Source organism: Triticum aestivum, chromosome 4A (genome assembly GCF_018294505.1).
Source record: "Triticum aestivum cultivar Chinese Spring chromosome 4A, IWGSC CS RefSeq v2.1, whole genome shotgun sequence".
In the NCBI taxonomy this organism is placed as follows: Eukaryota; Viridiplantae; Streptophyta; class Magnoliopsida; order Poales; family Poaceae; genus Triticum; species Triticum aestivum.
In genome coordinates, this window is record NC_057803.1 from 408855598 (window position 1) to 408864286 (window position 8689).

Genomic DNA, 8689 nt, shown 5'->3' on the forward strand with positions numbered 1-8689 from the left:
TTCATAATGTTGAAGCCAAAAGATGCAGAATTGATAATGATAGTGCAACTTATTTGTGGCACTGCCGTTTAGGTCATATCGGTATAAAGCGCATGAAGAAACTCCATACTGATGGACTTTTGGAACAACTTGATTATGAATCACTTGGTACTTGCGAACCGTGCCTCATGGGCAAGATGACTAAAACGTCGTTCTCCTGTACTATGGAGAGAGCAACAGATTTGTTGGAAATCATACATACAGATGTATGTGGTCCGATGAATGTTGAGGCTCGTGGTGGATATCGTTATTTTCTCACCTTCACAGATGATTTAAGAAGATATGGGTATATCTACTTGATGAAACATAAGTCTGAAACATTTGAAAAGTTCAAAGAATTTCAGAGTGAAGTTGAAAATCATCGTAACAAGAAAATAAAGTTTCTACGATCTAATCATGGAGGAGAATATTTGAGTTACGAGTTTGGACTACATTTGAAACAAAGCGGAATAGTTTCGCAACTCACGCAACCCGGAACACCACAACGTAATGGTGTGTCCAAAAGTCATAATCATACTTTACAAGATATGGTGCGATCTATGATGTCTCTTACTGATTTACCACTATCGTTTTGGGGTTATGCTTTAGAGACGGCTGCATTCACGTTAAATAGGGCACCATCGAAATCCATTGAGACGACGCCTTATGAACTGTGGTTTGGCAAGAAACCAAAGTTGTCGTTTCTTAAAGTTTGGGGCTGCGATGCTTATGTGAAAAAGCTTCAACCTGATAAGCTTGAACCCAAATCAGAGAAATGTGTCTTCATAGGATACCCAAAGGAGACTCTTGGGTACACCTTCTATCACAGATCCGAAGGCAAGACATTCATTGCTAAGAATGGATCCTTTCTAGAGAAGGAGTTTCTCTCGAAAGAAGTGAGTGGGAGGAAAGTGGAACTTGATGAGGTAAGCGTACCTGCTCCCTTATTGGAAAGTAGCTCATCACAGAAACCGGTTCCTGTGACAACTATACCAATTAGTGAGGAAGTTAATGATGATGATCACGAAACTTCAGATCAAGTTATTACTGAACCTCATAGATCAACAGAGTAAGATCCGCGCTAGAGTGGTATGGTAATCCTGTTCTGGAAGTCATGCTACTGGATCATGATGAACCTACGAACTATGAAGAAGCGATGGTGAGCCCAGATTCCGCAAAATGGCTTGAAGCCATGAAATCTGAGATGGGATCCATGTATGAGAACAAAGTGTGGACTTTGGTTGACTCGCCCATTGATCGGCAAGGAATTGAGAATAAATGGATCTTCAAGAAGAAGATTGACACCGACGGTAATGTTACTGTCTACAAAGTTCGACTTGTTGTGAAAGGGTTTTGACAAGTTCAAGGGATTGACTACGATGAGACCTTCTCACCCGTAGCGATGCTTAAGTCTGTCCGAATCATGTTAGCGATTGCCGCATTTTATGATTATGAAATTTAGCAGATGGATGTCAAAACTGCATTCCTGAATGGATTTCTGGAAGAAGAGTTGTATATGATGCAACCGGAAGGTTTGTCGATCCAAAGGGAGCTAACAAAGTGTGCAAGCTCCAGCGATCCATTTATGGACTGGTGCAAGCCTCTCGGAGTTGAAATAAACGCTTTGATAATGTGATCAAAGCATTTGGTTTTATACAGACTTTTGGAGAAGCCTGTATTTACAAAAAGGTGAGTGGGAGCTCGGTAGCATTTCTGATATTATATGTGGATGACATATTACTGATTGGAAATGATATAGAATTTCTGGATAGCATAAAGGGATACTTGAATAAGAGTTTTTCAATGAAAGACCTCGGTGAAGCTGCTTACATATTGGGCATTAAGATCTATAGAGATAGATCAAGACGCTTAATTGGACTTTCACAAAGCACATGCCTTGACAAAGTTTTGAAGAAGTTCAAAATGGATCAAGCAAAGCAAGGGTTCTTTCCTGTGTTACAAGGTGTGAAGTTCAGTAAGACTCAATGTCCGACCGCTGCAGAAGATAGAGAGAAAATGAAAGATGTTCCCTATGCTTCAGCCATAGGCTCTATCATGTATGCAATGCTGTGTGCCAGACCTGATGTGTGCCTTGCTATAAGTCTAGCAGGGAGGTACCAAAGTAATCCAGGAGTGGATCACTAGACAGCGGTCAAGAACATCCTGAAGTACCTGAAAAAGGACTAAGGATATGTTTCTCGTTTATGGAGGTGACAAAGAGCTCATCGTAAATGGTTATGTTGATGCAAGATTTGACACTGATCCGGACGATTCTAAATCGCAAACCGGATACGTGCTTACATTGAATGGTGGAGCTGTCAGTTGGTGCAGTTCTAAACAAAGCGTCGTGGCGGGATCTACATGTGAAGCGGAGTACATAGCTGCTTCGGAAGCAGCAAATGAAGGAGTCTGGATGAAGGAGTTCATAACCGATCTATGTGTCATACCTAGTGCATCGGGTCCAATTAAAATCTTTTGTGACAATACTGGAGCAATTGCCTTAGCGAAGGAATCCAGATTTTACAAGAGAACCAAGCACATCAAGAGACGCTTCAATTCCATCCGGGATTTAGTCCAGGTGGGAGACATAGAAATTTGCAAGATACATATGGATCTAAATGTTACAGGCCCGTTGACTAAGCCTCTTCCAAGAGCAAAACATGATCAGCACCAAGGCTCCATGGGTGTTAAGATCATCACAGTGTAATCTAGATTATTGACTCTAGTGTAAGTGGGAGACTGAAGGAAATATGCCCTAGAGGCAATAATAAAGTTATTATTTATTTCCTTATATCATGATAAATGTTTATTATTCATGCTAGAATTGTATTAACCAGAAACATAATACATGTGTGAATACATAGACAAACAGAGTGTCACTAGTATGCCTCTACTTGACTAGCTCGTTGATCGAAGATGGTTATGTTTCCTAACCATAGACATGAGTTGTCATTTGATTAACGGGATCACATCATTAGGAGAATGATGTGATTGACTTGACCCATTCCGTTAGCTTAGCACTTGATCGTTTAGTTTGTTGCTATTGCTTTCTTCATAACTTATACATGTTCCTATGACTATGAGATTATGCAAGTCCCGTTTACCGGAGGAACACTTTGTGTGCTACCAAACATCACAACATAACTGGGTGACTATAAAGGTGCTCTACAGGTGTCTCCAAAGGTACTTGTTGGGTTGGCGTATTTCAAGATTTGGATTTGTCACTCCGATTGTCGAAGAGGTATCTCTGGGCCCTCTCGGTAATGCACATCACTTAAGCCTTGCAAGCATTGCAACTAAATGAGTTAGTTGCAGAATGATGTATTACAAAACGAGTAAAGAGACTTGCCGGTAACGAGATTGAACTAGGTATTGAGATACCGACGATCGAATCTCGGGCAAGTAACATACCGATCACAAAGGGAACAATGTATGTTGTTATGCAGTCTGACCGATAAAGATCTTCGTAGAATATGTGGGAGCCAATATGAGCATCCAGGTTCCGCTATTGGTTATTGACTTGAGACATGGATCGGTCATGTCTACATAGTTCTCGAACCCGTAGGGTCCGCACGCTTAACGTTTCGATGCCGGTTATATTATGAGTTTATGAGTTTTGATGTACCGAAGGTTGTTCGGAGTCCCGGATTTGATCACGGACATGACACGGAGTCTCAAAATGGTCGAGACATGAAGATTGAGATATTGGACGACTATATTCGGACACCGGAATGGTTCCGGGGGTTATCGGATATATACCGGAGTACCAGGGGGTTACCGGACCCCCCCCCCCCCCCGGGGGTTATTGGGCCTCATGGGCCCAAAGTAGTGGAAGAGGAGAGGCAGCAGGAGGTGGCGCGCAGCCCCCCTTGCCCCAATCCGAATTGGGAAAGGGAAGGGGGCGCGGCCCCCCTTCTCCTTCCTTCTCTCCACCTCCTCCTTCCCCCTTCTCCTAGTTGGAATAGGAAAGGGGGGCAAAACCTACTTGGAGTAGGATTGCTCCCCCTTGGGCGCGCCTCCTCCTCTTGGCCGGACCCCTCCTCCTCCACTCCTTTATATACGTGGCCACGGGGGCACCCCATAGACACAACAATTGATCTCTTGATCTCTTAGCCGTGTGCGGTGCCCCCTTCCACCATAATCCACCTCGATCATATCGTAGCGGTGCTTAGGCGAAGCTCTGTGATGGTAGAACATCATCATCGTCACCATGCCATCGTGCTAACGGAACTCTCCCGTGAAGCTCTATTGGATTGGAGTTCGTGGGACGTCATCGAGCTGAACGTGTGCTGAACTCAAAGGTGTCGTGTGTTCCGTACTTGGATCGGTCGGATCATGAAGACGTACGACTACATCAACCGCGTTGTGCTAATGCTTCCGCTTTCGGTCTACGAGGGTACGTAGACAACACTGTCCCCTCTCGTTGCTACGCATCACCATGATCTTGCGTGTGCGTAGGAAATTTTATGAAATTACTACGTTCCCCAACACCTCTAGCCTCCACGGGCTACTGTTCATCCAGCGTCGACCTCCTCCAGCCTCCACCTACGACTTTTCAACCGTGGGCTCATGTTCATCTAGCCTCCATAGCGCGCTCCTCCACTGGCTACTGTTTAACCAGCCCTCTTCACGGGGTCTTGTTCAACCACCCCTCCACGTGCTATTGTTCATCCAGCCGTCCACCAACTACTATTCAACCAGCCCTCCATGGGGTCCTATTCAACCAGCCCTCCATGGGGTCTTGTCCATCCAGCCCTCCATGGGGTGTTGTTCATCCACCGGCTCGATCGATCGGGGTACTGTTCATCCAGCGACAATGGCCTCTACTACTACGCGGTCCTGTTCATCCAACCCCCCACCGGGAACCGTTCATCCATACTCCTCCCCCAACAACACTCACTGTTCATCAAGGGAAGGAGGCAGCAGTGTTCGATCGGCTTCAGTTAGCATTAGTAGCGAAGGAATCACTTGGGTTCAGTTTACAGCAAGGGATCGATGTAGCGACCCGACCTCAGATGGTCAAGTCTCTGTGCTTCAGTGTCATCCCTAGATTGGTAATGCTAACACACACAGTACTCGAAGGATTTATAACAGAGTAGTAATCACACACTTATTACATCGAATGTCTCAGAAGAGAACTTATTACAATAATATGGCTTAAGGACATCTAATACGATAGCAGCGGAAGGCTTGGAAGATAAAGTGAGTCCATCAACTCCAATGGCATAGCTGAGCTGCACGGCAACGACCTAACGAACCTTACTCCTTGTCTGAAAATTCTGCAACATAATACGTTGCAGCCCGAAAACGGGTCAGCACATGGAATATGCTGGCAATATAACACAGTAGAGCATGAACAGAATAATGCTATCACTATATGCATATATGGCTAGTGGAAAGCTCTATGGTTATAGTTTTTACGAAAAGCCAATTTTTCCCTACAACAAAGGAATAGATTTTAATTTAACTATCATGGTGGTTGAACAACATTGAGAAGGTTCCTCCAACTCAATCCCAATTAAGGTGATTAACAACCCAACAGTATTAATTAAACATGATTAGATACATGTGATAACCCAAGTACTAGATACTCAAGAATTTTCCATAACCGGGGACACGGCTAACCATGATTAGATTGTACACTCTGCAGAGGTTTGCGCACGTTTCCCCACAAGACTCGATCGCCTCCGTTGGATTTCTCGCACTACATGGTGTTTGAGAAACGGATGACCAAGACACAGTCTCGATCGCCTCCGTTGGATTTCTCGCACTACATGGTATCAGAGCACACACTGAGTGTAGGACACAACCACTAAGATAAACCCTAGGTCACACTTCTCTACTCATTTTTGACTCCTCTCCATTTTCTACTCTTTAGGATGACGGAGATGAAGAACAAGTTTGCACAATCGGATGAAGACACACCTTTTGGACGCCACTTGAAGGAAGTCACTAGGTACTTGAACATTGGAATACCAAGCTTCACCGGGACGTACAACTCCACTTTACCTGAAGAGGAGCGCTGGATGGTTCAAGTAGAAGTTCCAGGAAGGACGTTCTTGCCAACTTCTAAACCCATAGAATTTTCTTTTGAAGCACCCACCTGGAGTCTAGGCAAGAGCATGGCAGCCCATATTACCATGGGACGCATTGGAGAAGTCTACAACAGGGAACTTAAGGACACTATCTACCAGATATGTGGATGCCGAGACGAGCAATGGGAAGTAATCAGCACTAGGAAGGATAGATCCATTGCACCTTTCATCCAGGAGTTAAACCAGCACATTCAACGTCAGGAGAACCAGATGTGCGCGGACATGATGGACTTGAAGAAGGAGAAGACTAGAATCATCGAGCTGGAGGAAGAACTCAAGTTTACACGCGATGGATATGAGGAGGAAATCAAGACACTACTGGAGAAGAATGACGACCTGGTTAAGAAGATCGGAGTATTCATGGGAGGACCAGCACCGGGAGAAGAAGACGATGATTCCACTTGCCCGGACAACTACATCATCATCGACGACACCAATTCCGATCCTAGTGATGATGACTTTGAAGACGAAGCTGGAGCAGACATCATGGAGTGTTCCACCGATCAAAATTTCTAGATGACCACCATATGTTAGCAGTATTCCCCGATGTATTTAGTAGTAGTTGAGCACATTTGCGATAGTTCTAAACCGTTTGTATGCCCTTGCTTGAGTGATTGAGTGAAATGCTTGTGTTTGTCTCATGTGCATATGGGTAGTGCTTTCTCATTAGACCCCATTTTTTTCTATTCTGATCTCTTCCATCTAAACCCATCAGATGCCTCCGAGATGTGACACTAGTTTTGCTTTCCCACCGGAGCTCACCCAGTTGATCCAGCAGCAGAATGCCTTGATGCAATTGCTAGTTCAGAACCAGGGCAACAACAACAACAACAACAACAACAACAACAACAACCCGCCGCCAGTGGACAACCTAGCCCGTTTTCTAAGGTTACAGCCGCCGGTGTTTTCCAGTAGCACTGAGCCAATAGTTGCTGATGATTGGCTATGCTGTATTGGAAGGGAGTTGACCACCGCAGGTTGCACAGATGCTGAGAGGGTGCGCTTTGCCGCACATCAATTGGATGGACCAGCAGCCTCCTGGTGGGAGAATTACACAGCCACTTTCTCCATAGCCAACGTCACTTGGGACCAGTTTCAGCAAGCGTTCCACACGGCCCATGTCTCAACTGGAGCTATGAAGATGAAGAAGCGGGAGTTCCGCAACCTACGCCTGGGGACCCGTACTATGGCTCAGTACATGGATGATTTTAGCAAGTTATCAGGCTATGCCCCAGATGATGTGGCCACAGATGCCGCGAAGCAGGAGAAGTTTATGGAAGGACTGAATGATGAGATGAGCATGCAGTTGATGGTAGCAACCTTCAACAACTACCAGGAGTTGGTAGATAAGGCTCTTATGATTGAAGGGAAGCAGCAGCAGATTGAGAGCCGTAAGAGAAAGTATGGACAAGGGAAGTATAACTCAGGAGCTCAGCAGAAGCCTCGCCTAACCCCGAAGTCGGGAGGACTTGTTCATAACCATGGAGGCCACAACCACACTGGAGGAGGATTGCATAATCACAATGGTTCTAAGAATGGAAATGGGAACGGAGCCAACAATAATCAGAACCGCCCCAATCTAGCCACACCCGCCAAAAGAGATCTAAGTCACGTTACTTGCTTCAAGTGCGGGAAGACTGGACACTACGCCATGGAGTGCCCTGAAGGAAAGAATGGTAATGGAAATGGGAGCGCTAGGAAGAAGCCCAATCCATTCAACAAAGGACATGTGAACCACGTTAACGTGGAGGAGGTTGAAGAGCAGCCGGACTTAGTAATAGGTAGGTTTTTGGTTAAGTCATTTACCGCTCTTGTTCTTTTTGATACTGGTGCATCACATTCATACATATCAAGGGGATTCATGGATAAGTTTAAACTACCAACTCAAACCCTTAGGACCCCTCTGCTAGTGAGCTCACCCGAAGCAGAATACATGGCTAGCCGATGGTGCGACCAGATACCCTTGACCATTGGCACACATGTTTTTCTGTCCGACCTAATTATCTTGGAGTCACAAGGATTGGATGTGATATTAGGTATGGACTGGATGTCAAAGTTTGGAGGAAGTATTGACTGTGCTAGTAAGTCGATTTACCTTACCACCCCGGAGGAAAAAAGGATTAAGTATGTATCTAGGCATGTGCCTAGGAGGAGCCAGGTGAATACCCTTACGGGAGTTGTTCAGGAGGAAGTTCCTGTAGTGAAGGATTACCCGGATGTTTTTCCAGAGGAGTTACCAGGCATGCCACCAGATACAGACATTGAGTTTTTGATAGAGCTATTGCCAGGTACAGGACCAATATCCAAGAGCCCCTATCGAATGCCCGCAAATGATCTGGAGGAGATTAAGAAACAGATCAAGGAGTTATTGGAGGAAGGATACATCCGAAGAAGTTCATCACCTTGGGGAGCCCCAGTGCTTTTGGTTGAGAAGAAGGATAAATCCCTAAGGATGGTTGTTGATTATCGAGCCTTGAATGAAGTGACGATTAAGAACAAGTACCCACTGCCGATGATCAACGATCTGTTTGATCAGTTACAAGGAGCTAAAGTGTTTTCAAAGATCGATTTGCGAT